Source organism: Euprymna scolopes, chromosome 13, assembly GCF_053919585.1.
Source record: "Euprymna scolopes isolate OS-2025 chromosome 13, ASM5391958v1, whole genome shotgun sequence".
Lineage (NCBI taxonomy): Eukaryota > Metazoa > Mollusca > Cephalopoda > Sepiida > Sepiolidae > Euprymna > Euprymna scolopes.
Genome location: NC_136494.1, coordinates 47,328,776 through 47,347,882, shown reverse-complemented (window position 1 = coordinate 47,347,882; position 19,107 = coordinate 47,328,776). Strand labels below are relative to the sequence as shown.

Sequence of the window (19,107 nt, the reverse complement as noted above, 5' to 3'; positions counted from 1 at the left end):
CGAGCCGAAAGGCAATTGGTTTTTCTTTCACCATTGTTACAGTTTCAAATCAGCGTCTCCATTTTTTTTCTTTCTTTTCTTTCTTCATCCCTGCTCCTTTTATTACCGGCTAAACACGAGTGAAATGTTCGCCAAACACGAGTGAAACATTCGCCAAACACGAGTGCATTCACCAAACACGAGTGAAACGTTCGGCCAAACACGAGTGAAACATGCGGCTAAGCAGAAGTGAAACGCATGAACATATATTAACAACAACACCAACAAAATAGGCGTTTGAATTTTTACCCTTTAGACGAAATTAATTTAGATGGAATCAACAAACTCCCAATCTTTGCATAAATTTAATTCTAGAATTAATTAGAGTTGTTTGTTTGTTTTCATGAGGACCAACCTCACTAATATTATGTCAGCAAAATGAATACAGCTCATTTTGGCCAAGTCAGAAAAACTCGCCCAGGGAAAAACGACTGATGCTACCCGTCATGTTGTCCAAACCCAGCAGCAGCAGGAGCAGCCATTCTGAGCAGCAGTTCAAATAGTCATTATCAAGGCTAATAAGTTTTTTCACAAATGCGATCCACTACTGCTTGCTTCCTGAGACCGACTAGCAGCGAACTTCACTTCCAGTCTCCAGTGCTCCTGGCTCGCTCCAGCACCTCCAGCTTACTCCTGCAGCTTTCCAGCCCTTGGTGCCTCTCAGCTCGCTTCAGCGCCTCCAGACACTCCTGCAGCCTCGCCTGCCACCTTCCTCACACCTGGCTCCCTACCGGTCGTCCATTCTTTAACACTGATCCCTCCATCCTCAGTGTTATTCATGCCTAAACACTGATCCCTCTGTTCTCAGTGTTGTCCATTCCTAAACACTGATCCCTCTGTTCTCAGTGTCGTTTGTTTCCTTTAACGCTGATCCCTCCGTTCTCAGTGTCATCCGTGCCTAAACACTGATCCCTCCATTCTCAGTGTTGTTCATTCCTAAACACTGATCCCTCCATTCTCAGTGTTGTCCATACCTAAACACTGATCCTTCCATTCTCAGTGTTGTCCATACCTAAACACTGATCCTTCCATTCTCAGTGTTGTTCATTCCTTAACACTGATACTCCGTTTCCAGTATCGCACATTCCTTAACACTGACCCCTCCGTTCTCAATGTCCACCATCCGTTCCTGACCATCTAGACGTCCAGCTGATCATTCCAGACCCAGCTACGTCTAGAATACCTGTTCCTGACCTTAGCCTACAGTGATGTGCAGCCTTCCAGGTAACCAACATCCAGATCCAACGATTATTTTTTCTTTGCTCCCTTTAAAACAATAAAAGACGAATCCTCGTCTTTAACCAAACAACCCGTGTCTGTCATTCTTTTTTGCCTTTTTGCCGTTTACTGTTTGCCTGCGTCTATCTTGTTAGTTGTTGGGTCGATTGTCCCCGGATGACCGGCCCTGCAACACCATCATTTCCACTTTCATCACCTCTTGACTTACAGCATTTACCTTTTCCTTTATTGTTACGATGTCCATAGTCTGAACAACTACTACTGTCGTTTTCCTGGTCATAATGTTGGGTTTTGATCGTCTGCACCTTCTTTTTCCTTGATACTTTGCATTTCACGGCAAAGTGTTTTTTCCCTTACATTTATAACAGGTTTTACCAAATACAGGACATAACTCTTTGCTCGCTTCATGCCGCAATGCACATGCCCAGCACTCTCTGTCAGATTGTGCCAATGTCTTTCTCCTGGGTTTACAGTCAACCCTATTCACTCGTTCAGGGCTTAGGATTCTGGACTGGACTATAGCATTTTCAGACAGCTTACAGATGTCAATACATTTTTGTAAATCTGTCTTATTTTCAATAAATCGGCTTGTGTCTGGGGGTTGTGTATTCCCAGCACTACCTGATCTCTGAGTACTGATGAAATGCAATTGTCGCAAAAATTGCACATTTTTATCAACTCCGAAGTGCCGTAATGACAGATTTCACAGTATCTGATTCTCCTTGTTTTCTAGAATGAAATACGTAACGCTCGTAGGTTTCATTCGTTTCCCCTATAGCATATTTATCAAATGCCTGAATAATTTCGGTGGGTGTTCTTTCATCCTCGGATGTTGAAAATTGAACTCGTAGTAAACTTTCAGTGCGTCGTCTCCCAATGTACGAAGCAAAAGTGCCCTCTGATATTGTAATGACTGTTTTGTCAAACACATAATAATGGCGTAGTTATACCATTTAAGTTTAAACAACTTCCAATTCACCGCTAAATTGTCTTCCATACATAGGGGCGCCGGAGGCCTTATGCCAGTCACTGGTCTGTTTGTTTCTTCCATGTCCGCTTCCGACATATTTTTTTCCCCGTCCACGTGACACACGTAAAAATTACAATTCGAAACAAGAACAATAAAGTTACTTATCTGTTTTTGCAAATAACTTTCTACTTCTTATAACTTTCTACTTCTTATCCTTTCTACATCTTACTTGGACTGTTTCCATCCCACCGCTGCCGCCATGTGTCATTATTTTATTGAGGATGTCAATGGATTAGAAAAGACAGAACGATCGATTGGCTTTTACATAATGGCGTTCTTATTATCATTGTAAATAAAGCAAAATGTACACCGGTAAGGGATGCAACTCGAGACGGTGAAAACTCTTATTAGTCCCTCATGCAACACAACCAGACACAATTAGACGCAGCTAGCCCACGGCCAGACATGGCAAGACACACCTAGCCCACGGCTAGACACACAAAATTTTTAAATTTCTCATTTAAAAAAAAAAAACGACTTTTTACATACAAGTCGACTGAATCGCATTCTAAGTTCTTTTAACAGCGACAACTTTTTGTTTTTGAAAAAAAAAACAACAAAAAAAAATCCGACTTGAATTGTACTCTCACCAAAATAACTTTTGTTCAAAAACAACACCCCCCTTTTTTTTCTTTTTCAGCACAATAGGATTTCATTTTAAATTCCGCATTGAAAAACAACTTTTTAATACATACAAAGTGTCCGAATCGCATTTTAAGTTCTTTTAACAGCGACTTTTTTCTTTTTCATAAACACAATAAAATCCGACTTGAATGTACTTTCATAAAACAAGTCTTTCGTTTGAAAACAATTTTTTTCTTTTCAGCACAACAGGATTTCAGTTTAATTCCGCATTGAAAAACGACCCGCATTTTAAGTTCTTTTAACAGCGACGACTTTTTCTTCAAAAACAAATCTGACTCGAAGTGTATTTCCAAGAATTTGTTCGTTTTTTTTTTCCTTGTCAAGCACAACATTAAATTGAAAAATGACTTTTTAATACATACAAGTTGTTCGAATCGCATTTCAAGTTCTTTTAACAGCAACTTTTTTTCTTTTTCATAAACAAAATAAAATCCGACTCACTTCATCATATCTTCAACCTTCGCAGTTTGACACGACTCATTTACTTCTCCCTTAGGCAACGCTTTCAATTTTCCAGGTTCGACGCGAATCATTTAAAATTTTCCCACTTTCATTTTGGCCACATTGACTTCATATTTAAAGCCGAAATAGCTTCTAATAGAAAAAAAACCTGGACTGGATTCTTGGTAGCATTCGAACATTCTTTGCTCTTACCCGTTCAGTCCAGTTCTCCAGAACTTAACTCAACTGCCGACATCTTCACTACCGGTCTTGTATTCTCTCATTAATATGCAAATTAAGATGTGATTGAACCTGATAATTTGTCGCCTTATCGGTTGGGTTTCGAATTTGCACATGCCACCCTTGGCAGCCACAAGTTTCCCTACAGCAGTTTGGTTTTGACTTCTGTTATGATTTTTTTTATTGCTTGGTCACTCCAACGTGGCTATATTAATGGCAAGTCCTCACCTCATTGTCCCTTGCTGATCTTTACAGTCTGTTATTATTATAGTCATCAAGTTGCTGTTGCAAGTAATCCTCGCCTAAACTTTTTTTCTTTCTTTTGTCTTGATTTGATTGATTCGCATTGATTAATTTCCAAAACAGAACATGTCTATCTCATGGCGATGTTTGCTTAAGAGAATATGACTACTGCAACTAATACTGTCTCTTGACTGTCCAGATTACAAATGAAAGCCTCAGAACGACTTATTAAGTGGGAATAAGGCAGACACCTGGAAAATATTTCATAAACGATGGTCTAACTATTCATTATTGATAGGTCTAGGCCATAAACCATGAGAAATTCAGGTTGCTATACTTGAGAACTGCCTGGGTGATGATGCCATAAAAATACACCAGGACATGCAATTTAACACCCCAGAGACTGAGCGCACTGTGGGGGACATACTACAAGCACTGGAGAAGTATTCCGCTAGAATTCTCAATGAAACTTGTGAGAGATTTGCGTTCCGTCAGAGGAAACAGGGTGAAGGAGAGGCCTTTGACAAGTTCTACAATGATCTAAGAGTACTTTCGAAGACATGCAATTTCTGCGCACAATGCAGTGATTCATTTCTGTGGGCCCAGAGTGTAGATGGTGTCTGTGACCAGTTAACCAAGCAGGATCTGCTAAAAATACAGAACTTTACTCTACAGAAGAGTGTAGACATATGCAGAGTGGCTGACATGGCTTCAACCCACAGTCAAGGAATGGGATTAGATACAGCCCAGGTGATGATGAGCGTATGTGAAGCCAGTTGAGTGAAGGAACCAGCCTCCAAAAGAGAATGCCTATTTTGTAGCTACACTCACACGCCAAAACGCAGCAGATTCACATCCTATGGCAAACTGTGTCATGCATGCAATGAGAAAGGACACTTCGAGTCCAAGTGTCCCAACAAACACAGAACAACGTGAAAACAGACACAACACACGAACAAATGAAAGGAAGAAGCATGTTGCACCTCCACCACGAGTACATTAACTAGCCACATCATCATCATCAGAGGAGGAGGAGGAGGATGAAGAATACATCTACTGGGTGAATGTAATAAATCCCCCAACAAAAAAACAGGCAAAAAATATGCTTCTGAATAAAAAAGAAGTTGTTTTCCAGATTGACACAGGGGCATCTATTAACACTCTCCATAAAATTTTGCCAAGAGTGTAACATTTTATATTGGGTGAGATAATATTGATAAGAATGAAGCACGAGGTGTATTTTACTAGCCATTTATTTACTCTGCTCAAAGAATCAGCAAACTCGATCCAAGGGAAATAACTCTTAAAAAACTAAGAGCTCTCTATCTCTCTCTTGTCAAGTAGAATTATTTTATTTTTTTATCTTAGCATGTTTAATTTTTATCATTATTATCATTATTATTAGTTATATATAATATGTTGTTTAAAGTTAGCAGAAAGAAAGAGAGAGAGAAATCAAGATGGTGCCTATACTTTTAAAAGGTGTGCTCTGGTGGAAGTCACGCAAAATCACGTGAAATCACATGGGAGACATGTATAAAAGGAGTTGACAGGTTAGGTCGGTGAGAGGAAGATAGACAAAGGTTGGTGTCAGTGGTGATCTCAAACCCAGCGGTTGTTGGCTTGCAAAGACGAATTCTTTTTTTTTTTTATTTCTTTAAATTTGTTGTTCTAAACTAGGAACACTTCAAGCTATTTTGGCGATGGCTACCGGCCTGAACAGCATGATAAAGCCGTTTAGTGGCGAAGGCGATGTAGTGGCTTGGTTAGAGAAAGTTGACATAGTGGCAAAGCTCCAAAAGATAGGCGACGTTGTCACAGTGACACCGTTGTTCCTGGAGGGTGACGCACTAGCCCTATATTTGGAGCTGAGCTCCCATGAACAGGAGGATGCTGAGACAATCATGGCTAGATTGATCCAGGCATTTGCGGAAGGGCTGTTTGAGACGTACAACAAATTAAAAGAGAAGAGGTGGACGGTGGAATCCGTCGATGTGTATGCAAATGAAGTCAAAAGATTGGTGGAACTGGCAGGAATTCGGAGAATGGTCACGAATCACGTAGCAAAGATGGCATTCATTATCGGGTTCCCGGAGGAGATTTCCAAGAGGCTGCAGCAGGTCCCAGGTATTGAAACTTTGGAGGTGAGTGATCTGCTTCCAATTGCAAGACTATTAGTAAGCACCCAACCCTCTGGGGCCGTAGGAATGGTGGCAACAGCACGGAAGGATGAGAGCAAAAGCCACCCGAGACCGCAACTGTATGCTACAGGTGTGATCAGAGTGGTCACATGGCAGTTAACTGCAAAAGTCCGGGAAACTGTCAAGGGGGAGCCGAAGCACCAGCGGCTGCTCCGACTTGGGAATAATGGCGCACTCACAGCAGATGCCCAAGTGTGAAATTGTGGAGGAAGGGCAAGAAGCTGTGGCACTGATCAATACTGGCTGTACCACTACCATGGTGCACACTAGCCTTGTCAGAGGATGGAAAGGGAAGTGGCATTCGATGGGTCACGAGTGAAATGTCGAGGGAGGAGGACTGTCACAAATGAAATCGAGGATCACCGGATGAGAGTCCATGTGGTTGTCACTGATCACCTGGTGCCTGGCGTCAAAGCGATTGTCGGAATAGATGTAATATGCCGACTTGGAGGTGTCACAGTCAGCAGCAATGGCATGAGGTTCGGACCAGCTGGATGTGCAGTAACAGAGCAGGTCAACGAAGGAATCAAACAGGTTGGAGAAAAGAAATGGATATCAATCAGTGATCCGGATTTTAGAGCGGAATTTGATGGGAATCAGTGGACAATGAAGTGGGCATGGAAGAATGAACCACCTACGCTAACAAACAGGGTGGCATGTTACGATAACTTGCTTAATGGAGGAGCAAGAAAGGATTTTGAATGAGAAGTGGACAGATGGATCGAGGAGGGAATACTGTTGCCGTGGACAAATGACGTTGAATTGAGCATCTTGCTATTAATGGCCGTTCTGCAACCAATAAAAGGAAAGGTCAGACCAGTACTAGATTTCCGAGAATTGAACCGACACGTTGAGTGCCATACTGGGGGTGATGCCATAGATATATGCAGTGAGACCATCAGAGAATGGAGGCAAATGAATGGTGCCTCTAAGTTGGTCGATTTAAAATCGGCCTATTTGCAACTCCGCATTGTCAAGAAACTCTGGAAGTACCAGTTGGTCAGATATAAAGGCAGAACCTGACTGCCTTACGAGGGTGGGGTTTGGGCTAAACTCGGCACCCAAGATCATGTCAACCATTCTAAGGAAGATTCTAGAAAAAATGGGGAAGGGAGATGGTGCCATGAGCTCATATATCGATGACATCCTCATGAATGAAACTCTTGTGACTATAGGGGAGGTCATGGTTCACTTAAAGAAGTTCGGGTTGGTCGCCAAGGCACCAAAAGAATTGGATAGGGGAGCGGCTTTGGGACTAAAGTTGAAACGAAATGCCTTGGGCGGCCTGGAATTTCGAAGGGGAAACGAGATCCCACAAATGAAAGAAGAGCTCAACAAGTGGGAACTTTTTTCAATATGCGGCAGGCTGATTGGGTATTACCCGATTGCTGGCTGGCAAGAGGTATGCCGAAGATAGAAGATGGGATGATAGAGTGGGAGGAAGAACGACCGTGTTATATTCGCATATCCCTCAATATTCACATGAATAAACCAGAAAAGCAGCAGCTGCGACGGCAACAACAATGGCGATGATAAGAAAAATTAGTTCGTCGCGTCAATACAAACGAACTCAATAAATACACAACAACTCCAAATCCCATTTCTTTAGATACACACATAATTAGAATAACTCGCACCTTACTTCAACAAAGAAAATCACCAGAGAAAGCTGTACAACGAAAGACAAAACCAAAACACAAAACACGAACATCACTGCAAACGCAACTCCTAAGCATATAAACACCAATATATAATTCACATAACAATGCAGCCGTACAACACCGACTTGATTACATTCCCAATTTTATTAGCTTCAAATCGATATAACACATGCATACATACACAAAACAGGCGGTTCACTACAACAAATTATAGCACAATAAACAAACACAATTAAGATAGCAAAATATAAGCTAATTATCAATTTGCCCTGTGTCTTCACCTACGTCCGCAACACCACTATAAAAACAGTAGCCGTCGCGACAAAAAGTCAGTCGAGCTCAGAGACAGTCAGTCAACCAGCATGGGATAATTATCGGGATCGTCGACCCCCCCCCCCGACGTTAAACCTATGTTCGTGCACATCATCCATCAACCTCTCCACGTGGAAACACCAATCGTGAGAATTAACACTCACATTCTCATTTCATCCTGAATCATACTAGCGCCCAACTTTTCTCTCCTAAGAAGTTACAAACATTAACTTTACACCAAACACCTTCTTTCCTGAACATTCTCACATCCTTACGAACTTTGAACACTTTGTTTGTTTTTACTGTTTCGTTAAGTTTGTTTTTTTAAATAAACGATTGAGAAATCAATCATTTTAAAATTTAAACACATATTGTTTGTCTGATTCCTTCTCGCCACCATACGCTTATGCATAAGATAACACTGGTGTCAGAAGCGTGCGGCGGGAGGAAAACTCAGACGAATTTACCTATACAAAATCCAATATTTATTCAACTACAGCTTCCCAAACGGATTCTTGGCAGCTGACGGATCCTGTAAATAAAGTCGATAAATCAACCACGCATATCCACGGACTTCCTTAAGAAATAACGACACTGGTCTCTCAAAATTACCGTTTATTTTTTGCGAATAATCGCTCAAAAATAAAAAATTAAACAACTCGGTCTTCTACAAATCGAACGCCAATGACAGTCAATCAGCGCTGAAAATCACACGTGACCTCCTTCGGATTAACAGTCATGCAGATGACACGTTGAGCAAACTGCGAAACTAACAGAATTCTACCTACATTACCAGGAGTCTCACGGTCCTTGGAATATGTCACCATCCACGCCATCGACAACACAGCAAATACGTCGCCATCAACAACACAACAAATACGCCACCGTTGTCATCGCCATCAACAACACAGCAAATACGTCGCCTTCGTCATCGCCATTAACAACGCAGTAAATACGTCGCCGTCACCGCCAGACCAATATAAGCCGTGCTGTGAACTTCGCCCCATCAACAACTGGTAGCCACCACCACCACCATTGCCACGACCAGCATTTCCACCGGAACACCACTGGTCATCGCGAGTTGATCCCCAGCATCCTCACCGGAAAACCACCGGTCATTGCGGGTCAATCCCCAGCAGCTCCACTGGAACACCACCGGTCATCGCGGGTCAATCCCCAGCATCCCCATCGGTCATCACGGGTAAATCCCCAGCAGCCTACGACCAAAGTCACCACGGCAGCAGTTACAACCATTACCGCAGTAACAGGCACCACGACGTAGATACACCATATCTGACGTATAGATCCACGCCTACTTCACATTCCTATCAAAGATCTCAGCAAGAAAGACAAGGGGACAATTCCCTGCACGTCTGAGAGACTTTATCATGTGAATGTGATCGAGATCTGGGGGAGCATTGTTATATTAGCATATCCCTCAATATTTACATGAATAAACCAGAAAAGCAGCAGCAGCTCGACGGCAACAACAATGGCGACGATAAGAAAAATCTGTTCGTTGAGTCAATACAAATGAACTCAATAAACACACATGACAACTCTAAATCCCATTTCTGTAAATACACACATAATTAGAATAACTCGCACCTTACTTCAACAAAGAAAACCGCCACAGAAAGCCGCATAACAAAAGACAAAACCAAAACACAAAACACGAACATCACAGCAAACGCAACTCCTAAGCATATAAACACCAATATATAATTTACATAACAACACAACCATACAACACCGACTTGATTACATTCACAATTTTATTAGCTTCAAATCGATATAACACATGCATACATACACAAAACAGGCGGTTCACTACAACAAATTATAGCACAATAAACAAACACAATTAAGATAGCAAAATATAAACTAATTATCAATTTGCCCTGTGTCTTCACCTATGTCCGCAACACCACTATAAAAACAGTAGCCGTCACGACAAAAAGTCAGTCGAGCTCAGAGACAATCAGTCAACCAGCATGGGATAATTATCGGGATCGTCGGACCCCCCCCCGGACGTTAAACCCATGTTCACGCACATCATCCATCAACCTCTCCACGTGGAAACACCAACCGTGAGAATTAACACTTACATTCTCATTTCATCCTGAATCATACTAGCGCCCAACTTTTCTCTCCTAAAAAGTTACAAACATTAACTTTACACCAAAAACCTTCTTTCCTGAACATTCTCACATCCTTACGAACTTTGAACACTTTGTTTGTTTTTACTGTCACGTTAAGTTTGTTTCTTTAAATAAACGATTGAGAAATCAATCATTTTAAAATTTAAACACATATTGTTTGTCTGGTTCCTTCTCGCCACCATACGCTTATGCATAATATAACAACTGCCTTGATTGAAGAGGTTCTGAAAGAAGAAAAAGACCCAGTTCGGGGAACGTGGAACGTGCCGCGAACACTGGATGGAGTTGTGTGGTGTGATGCAAGCAGTATTGCAACAGGGGTTGTTTTGGATGTGGGTGGGGTGGTTGCAGAGGATGCGGCCTGGCTATGGAAGAAGGATGATGCTAACCACAATTATGTAGCAGAATTGGATGCAGTGACCAAAGGAGTTAATCTGACTTTAAAATGGGGACTACGCAACCTCTGTGTGAAAACAGACTCCGCCACTGTGTTTGCTTGGCTGAAATCGATGATTTCACATGACAAAAGGATAAGAATGAAAGGGGCAGCAGAAATTCTAGTTAAGCGCAGGCTCAGGATGCTGGCTTAGCTGATGCAGGAGTTTTCTTTGGAGCTGCGCGTAATCATGGTTGCCTCTGAGAAGAACAAAGCGGATGCTCTCACAAGAGTGAGAAAAAGCTGGCTTGTGCCAACAAAAGAGCATATTGTTGCAGTGACTCATCTGGATAACTCTGGGGTGCAAGAGTTGCACAATCTGCACCATACGGGAGTTGATCTGAGTGTCCCAAAGGAACAAGTGAAGCAAGTGGTCAGGACTTGTGACAAATGTCAGTCAATTGACCCTGCTCCAAAGGTGCATGACGCTGGAGAACTAGATGTGACTGGGACCTGGGAAAGACTTGCATTTGATGTCACCTATTACAGGGGTGGGGTTTGCATGACAATGGTCGACTGTGGCCCCAGGTGCTTTACCCTATGGAAAAGGCTGTGGGGTGAAACGGGCAATGAAATAGCAGCAGCCCTTGATGTGTTGTGTTTCTGGAGCGCGGTCTGGTGGAAGAGCTTCCCAGTGGCAACGGGATTGTAGAAAGAAACCACCGGACAATAAAGGCAGTGGCAGAGAGAGAGGGAACACCTCGCCTGAGCAAGCGGTCTATTAGTACATGTCGCCTAGATTGGGGCAACAGCAAAGGACAGTTCCACACCTGTCAATATTCAAATACTCCTGGAGGCATCCTAGGGTTGAGCCGGCAAGCAGGGAGACGGAGACAACAGGGACTATCAAACTTGGTGACAAAGTATGGGTGAAGCCCCCAGGGGCACGATGTACCACACAGTGGAGCAGAAGACACATAACTGAGAATAACACTAGCAACAACGTTACGGTAGATGGAGTACCAAAACATATTCTTGATATCAGGCTAGTGGAAAATGAAACGGTGGAAAGCGATGTGCAGTGGGAGAATGGTGAGACTTCAGAGACCAAGTAGGGAAAGACGACCGCCACAGTGAATGAGGCATTATGAAAGAGATCAGGGAGGCATGTTGTTTAAAGTTAGCAGAAGGAAAGGAGAAAAAGAAAGGGAAAAACAGATCAAACGAACTGAAGTCTTACTGCGTGTGTGTCGGGCGAGGTTGGGTGTTATGATTTAATTTGTTGTTAAGAGTTATCCCCCTTGGGATTGACATTCATAATAAAAGCGCCGTTTGTTTCATTTTCCCGCTCGATCCTTTCAAGAGCGTACGTGTATTTTACAGTTAATAAAACCTTTCTAAAAGGCAATTCTTTACTTACTGATACTATTCACTTCAATTTTATTAACTGTAAAAAAAAAAAAAAAAAAAATAATGGATCGAATCTTACGTCCCGACAGATTCGAGGTGGAACCTACATGCCCTAATTCCGAAAAATCCTATAGGCATTGGAAATTAACCCTCCAGAATTATATCCGCTCACATAATAACGGATTAATCGAAAACACTTCAGATAATTTCTTTGCCTTGATCAATTGTATTTCAGCCTCTGTTTTCGATTTAATAAGCGATAAAACCGACTACGATAGTGCATTAAGAACATTGGACGCCGCTTATTTAAAACCTGAAAATATTGTTTATAATAGATATCGATTGATGACGACGAAGCAACAAACAACACAAAATATAGATGCCTTCATACTACAATTGGAAATGCTTGCCAAAACATGTAACTTCGAAGTGGTTTCTGCTGAAGAAAACAAAAATCAATACATTCGGGAAGCTTTCATCGGCGGAATTTCTTCTTCGTCCATCCGACAACGACTGTTAGAAAAACCCATCCTGACTTTACAAGACACATATGCCACGGCCAGATCTCTTGAACAAGCAGAAAAGCATTCGATAAGCTACGCAAATAACTTTACTGTAGCAGCTACAAATAATCCTTCGGGCTACAATCGTATAGCTGTGACTAAAGAAAATATGCATCCAAAAGGGGTTTGTTTTTTCTGTGGAAAATCACGTCATCCTCGATATTTATGTCCTGCACGAAACGCCGAATGTAAAAAATGTAAAAAAAATGGTCATTGGGCTAAAGTGTGTAAATCTTCTATTTCTAACACTCATACTGCTGTTCTTTATGACGACTCTGACTACCCCTCACCTTCTCTATCCTGACTAGGAACTAACTCCAAAGATGTCACATTCACTCAATGCCAAATTAACGGGCACTTCGTGAACGCTATGGTGGACTCCGGCAGTGTAAAAACATTCATTAATGAAAATACTGCTAAAAAACTTAAACTCTTCACAATACCTAAAAACAAAACTATAGCTCTGGCTGCTTCCGATCAACATGCTAAAATAACTGGCGAAGCTGTCGTGGATTTAATACTGAAGGATAAAACCCATTCTGGAATAACAATTGAAATCATTGAAAACCTTTTCATTGATTTAATAATCGGAAAAGATATTTTAAAAAAATATAAAAAAGTAACACTTAAATTCGACGGTCCTAGAGACAAACTTATAATTGGAGCTATAAACACGAATAATTTTTTTCCTACCATAAACGTTCCACCCCCTCCTCTCTTTTCTAATCTTTCTCCTCATACTACTCCTATTGCGACAAAATCCCGACGTTACACTTTTGCCGCTAACAAATTCATAAAAGAAGAGACTGCTAGAATGTTGAAAGAAGGCATAATTGAACCTTCGATATCTCCGTGGCGAGCGCAGGTTCTTGTAACTTCGAATGAGAATCATAAGAAAAGAATGGTAGTCGACTACAGCGATACCATCAATAGATTCACGGAACTAGACGCTTACCCAATGCCTAATATCAATAAGATGGTAGACGACATCGCTCAATATAACATCTTCTCTACTCTCGACCTAAAATCTGCTTATCACCAAATACCTATAAATCATGCTGATCGTAAATTCACTGCGTTTGAAGTAAGTGGCAAACTTTTTCAATTTACTCGTCTTCCTTTTGGCGTCACCAATGGAGTAAGTGCTTTCCAGAGGAGCATAGACTATATTATAGAAAAAGAAAATCTAACCGATACCTTTGTGTATGTTGATAACGTAACTATATGTGGGAAAAATCAAGAAGAACACGATTACAATCTTCAAAAATTCTACAAAATTGCTAAACAATATAACATCACTTTAAATGAAAATAAAAGCATAATTTCTTCTAGTTCTATTACTCTACTCGGCTACACCATAGAAAATAATCAAATAGCTCCCGATTATCAAAGACTAAAACCATTACTCGAAATGCCACCTCCGCTGAATCTTAAATCTCAAAAAAGAATAGTTGGAATGTTTTCCTATTACTGCAAATTCATTAAAAAATTTTCTGATAAAATTTTATTACTAAATCAAAACAAAGAATTTCCACTACCTCCATCTGTATTAAAATCTTTTCAAACATTGAAAAATGATCTAAAAGACGCCACTTTAATAACGGTAGATCCAAATAAAGAATTTGAAGTAGAAACGGACGCTAGTAACTATTGCATTGCTGCAACACTAAATCAAGAAGGTCGTCCTATTGCATTTTTTTCAAGAACTCTCAATACTAACGAAATTAAGCACCATGCAGTAGAAAAAGAGGCAGCCGCTATTGTAGAAGCTCTCCGTAAGTGGCGACATTTTCTACTCGGCAGGCACTTTAAAGTCATCACAGATCAGAAGAGCATCAGCTTCATATTCGACAATAAAAGAAAATCTAAAATTAAGAATGACAAAATATGTCGTTGGCGTATAGAATTATCCCAATACAATTTCACTATAGTTTATCGACCTGGACCTGAAAATATTGCTGCTGACACATTCTCTCGCATCTCTGCTCTTACTTACAATCTACAAGATCTTTGTGATTTACATAAACAATTATGTCATCCTGGTGTTTCAAGATTAAGCCATTTTATAAGAACGAGGAACCTCCCTTTTACTTTGGATCAAATTAAGAATATTACTGACTCTTGCTCATCCTGTCAATTACTGAAACCCAAATTCGCCAATACCAATGGAGGGACTCTCATTCAAGCCATATTACCTTTTCAACGATTAAATCTTGATTTTAAAGGCCCTCTACCTACTTCTATACATGGCAACAAATATCTACTTACTCTAATTGATGAGTATTCCCGTTTTCCTTTCGCTTTTCCTTGCAGAGATATGACAAGCAAAACCATTATCCACTGTCTAAACAAACTCTTTTCAATTTTTGGTTTGCCTGACATGATACATACTGGCCGTACTTCTGATTTCTTAGCAAGAGAAATAAAGGATTTTTTACACAAAAAAGGAATTGCTACTTCTAAAACAAGTAGGTATCATCCTGAAGGTAATGGACAGATTGAAAAACTCAACGGTACCTTATGGAAGGCCATTCAAACAACATTACATTCTAATCAAATGAAACTACCTTATTGGGAAGACATACTACCGGACGCACTTCATTCAATTAGATCATTACTTTGTACTGCCACTAATATGACTCCCCATGATAGACTTTTTAAATATAGTCGTAAATCTGCTTCCGGAATTTCAATTCCTTCTTGGGTTAAACCAGGCCCAATATATATTAGAAACCACACTAAAACAAGTAAACATGACCCTCCTGTAACGCCTGCCACCCTAATAGATGTCAACCCCCACTACGCTTATGTTCAACTACCTTCTGGTACTGAAACCACTGTCAACGTTCGAGACTTAGCTCCAAACTCATCAAATGAAGAAAACTCTAATAATAATTTGTTGTTAAGAGTTATCCCCCTTGGGATTGACATTCATAATAAAAGCGCCCTTTGTTTCATTTTAAAGAGAGAGAGAAACAAGATGGCGTCCATAGTTTTAAAAGGTGTGCTCTAGTGGAAGTCACGCAAAATCACATGAGATCATGCAGGAGACATGTATTATAAAAGGAGTTAACAGGTTAGGTTGGTGAGAGATAGACAGACGAAGGTTGGTGTCAGTGGTGATCTCAAACCCGGCAATTGTTGGCTTGCAAAGAGAAATTCTTTTCTTTTTAATTTTGTTAAATTTGTTGTCCTAAACTAGGAGCACTTCATAATAAAATCCTTATATTTTGTTGGAGGGTTTTCTTGTCACAGGTCGGTTTGATAATGTCGGTAGTTCTTGTATTTCTCCAGGTTGTGTCTGCAGTTGTATGGCCTGGGGTGTGCTGCATTGCCATATTGGTGCTGTTTATTTCTGTGGAGTCACTGCTCTGTTGGAACAGTAATGTTGGCTTATCCTGTTCAATCCCCTGGGCTGGTAGATTGAAAGTGACCCTTTTTTGTGGTTTATGTCTTCTGTTGCGTCTTAATAGTGTTCCATCACTGTGCATTTTGATGATATAGCTGTGCAATTCAGTGCATTTCTCTTCCACCATTGTCTACTGTTTCTTCAGTCTGTTGGAATAAAGTAAGTTTTAGTTCCACCCATTTATTTGGTTTTTCGATCATTTGTGTTTCAAAAACTTTAAGTACATTTTTGGAATTTTCTTTTTGTTTGTTACTGAGATCTGCATTTTTATCACCTTTCGACCCTTTGGTCCTGTACTAATTAAAATATTTAAATCTTTCCTCCACGTTGTTGATCATGAAATAGGAAGTCAACCCAGTCACTGAAGGCTTCATATTTATTTTCATTCATCCAGTCTAACATTGGTAGTGGAACATATGAGGTCGCCATTTTTATTTATTTATTTTTTTTAGACGGAAAATATTATTTCTTTTTTCCTTTGAAAAAAAAAATATTTTGATATTTTGTGATATATTTACATCCACTTTTTTTTTTCTTAGGGTTACTTGCAAATCAGTCAGGCACCACTTGCTGCCACCATGTAGCATTTTATATTGGGTGAAACAATATAGATAAGAATGAATGCACGAGGTGTATTTTACTAGCTGTTTATTTACTCTTTTTTACAGCAAACTCGATCGAAGGGAGATAATTCTTAAAAAAAAACTAAGATCTCTCTACCTTGTGACAAAGAGGATGAAACCCTATAAAGTGGTCTTATCAATGTGGAACAAATCTCTGATGGAACCACTCAGAGTATGTAAAAAAAAAATTTAAAAAAAAACAAAAACACAACAAACCTACTCAGTAGAATTTGTAATATTCAAAGATGAAGATGACTGCCAACCACCGCTTGACCTGTGGGCAAGCATACAAATGGACCTTGTAGAGTTAAAACAAGAAATTCCACCATGTCACAGCAGTCAACATACAGAAAAACTATAAGGAGGTGTTTGATAATCAACTCAGCAAACTGCTGGGTGTTGACATTCTCCAGCTCAAGCCAGATACAATATCAGTAGTTATGCCCAATCGGAGAATACCAATAGCCATACATTCTGAACTGAAAAAGGAGTTAAGTTGACTAACCAAATTAGAAGTAATTACACCAGTAGAAAATCACACTTTAGTCATCACAAGAAAGAAAAATGGGACAATGAGAATATGCCTGGATCCTCACAAGCCCAACAAAGCAGTCATGCGAAAGCACTACATCATACCAATTTACAAGGATGTCTTTCATGACATGAGAGATGCAAAAATATTCACAAAAGTGAATCTCTCGTAAGGATATTGGTATGTTGAGCTTGATGATGCATCCAGTGACCTGACCACCTTTCAGATATGCTTTGGCCGATACTGTTGGCATTGGTTACCATTTGATCTGGACTCCTCAGCAGAGATATTCCAAAGAAAGCTGAATAAACAATTTCAAGACATTTAGGGAGTTGTCATTATTGTAGATGATCTGATCATTTATGGGAAAGAACTAGAAGAACATGATAGGGGGCTCCACAAACTACTCCAGAAATGCCAAACAATAGAAGTAAAACTTAACCCAGAAAAACTAGAGACTGGACTAAATGCAATCACTTTCATGGGGCACTGCATCACCAAAGATGGTACTGGAATTGACTCAGAAAAAAGTGAGGGCTATCACTGCCAGCACCAGGAAACATTGGAGCTCTCTGCAGATTCCTAGGCATGACAAACTAAATAGGGAAATTTATTCCAAATCTTGCAATAATGACAAAACCCCTCCATCAACAGATTCCCAACAAGCAGCTTTCAACACTGTAAAAGAAGCAATCACAAACTCACCCATCCTTATGTACTACGACCCCCACAAGGAACTGACTCTTGAGAATGATGCATGTGAGTATGGGTTAGGAGCAGTGCTAACACAGGTTGACAAACCAGTAGCATTTGCAAGTATGCCGAACAAAATATGCACAAATTGAGGAGATGCTGGCAGTTGTATATGGCCTAGAAAAATTTCACCACTATATCCATAGAAGAGAAGTGGTAGTTTTGACTGACTACAAGCCCCTCATCTCTATCAGCAAAAAGCCCCTATCAAAGACACCAAAACGACTACAGAACCTCCTGTTACGAACCCAGCAATACAACTACACACTCCAATATAAGCCAGGGAAAGATATCCCTTTGGCAGATATGCTGTCAAGAGCACCAACAAGAAAGCCAGAGTTGGAAGAAATAACATCAGTGAATAATTTGACAATGCAACTGATACAAAACTACAGGCTTGAAGAGATTTGCCAAAAGACAGTTGAGGACTCCAACATGAGAGCATTGGCAGAAGTAATCATTGAAGAGTGGCTGGATGATAAGGAAAGCCTGCCTAATTTGATCAAACTGTTTTTGGATTACAGAGATGAATTCACTGTACAAGATGAACTAATACTGCAAGGACAGAGAATAGTCATACCACATCCTATGCAGATCAAGATGAAACAAAAAACACATGCCAGCCACCTAGGCATAAATACATATCTGCAAAGAGTGAGGGACAATACATTGAAGCCTGTGGTACCTGCGCATTCTATACAGACCACCAGCCAGCAGAAGCACAAATCATAGCACCAGTGCTGGAAAGATCTTGGCAACAAATAGCAGAGGACTTTTTATGAGGGGAAGTGAACAGCTATTTGATCACAGTGGACAAACATAGCAATTTCTTTGAAACTGACAAACTGGATATACCCACATCAGAAGCTATGATTGAATGCATGAAAGCACATTTTGCTATGGAATTCTAGAGGTACTGATATCTGACAAGGGTCCTCAATTTTCATCATAAACGTTCAGAAAATTTGCAAGGAAATGGCTGTTCAAACACAAAACAATATCACCAGGCAACAGCCAAGCAAATGGTACTGCTGAAGCAAACACCTCTTTCGCAAATGCAAAGCATCAGGAGAAGATTTATTCTTAGGGCTGTTGAACCTACACAATGTACCAACCGAAGGACTAAGCACCAGCCCAGCACAAAGATTCTTTTGTAGAAGGATAAGGTTAACAGTGCCAGCTGCTGAATTAAGACTTAAGCCCCTCTACCCACACTCAACTGACGAAG

General features: G+C 40.4%; 1 protein-coding gene across 3 annotated transcripts in view; it reads right to left on the bottom strand.

Moving 5' to 3' along the window:
• Window positions 1-19,107, bottom strand: part of LOC145292008 (uncharacterized) — a 313,669-nt gene that overhangs the window by 92,056 nt on the left and 202,506 nt on the right. The window lies entirely within an intron of this gene.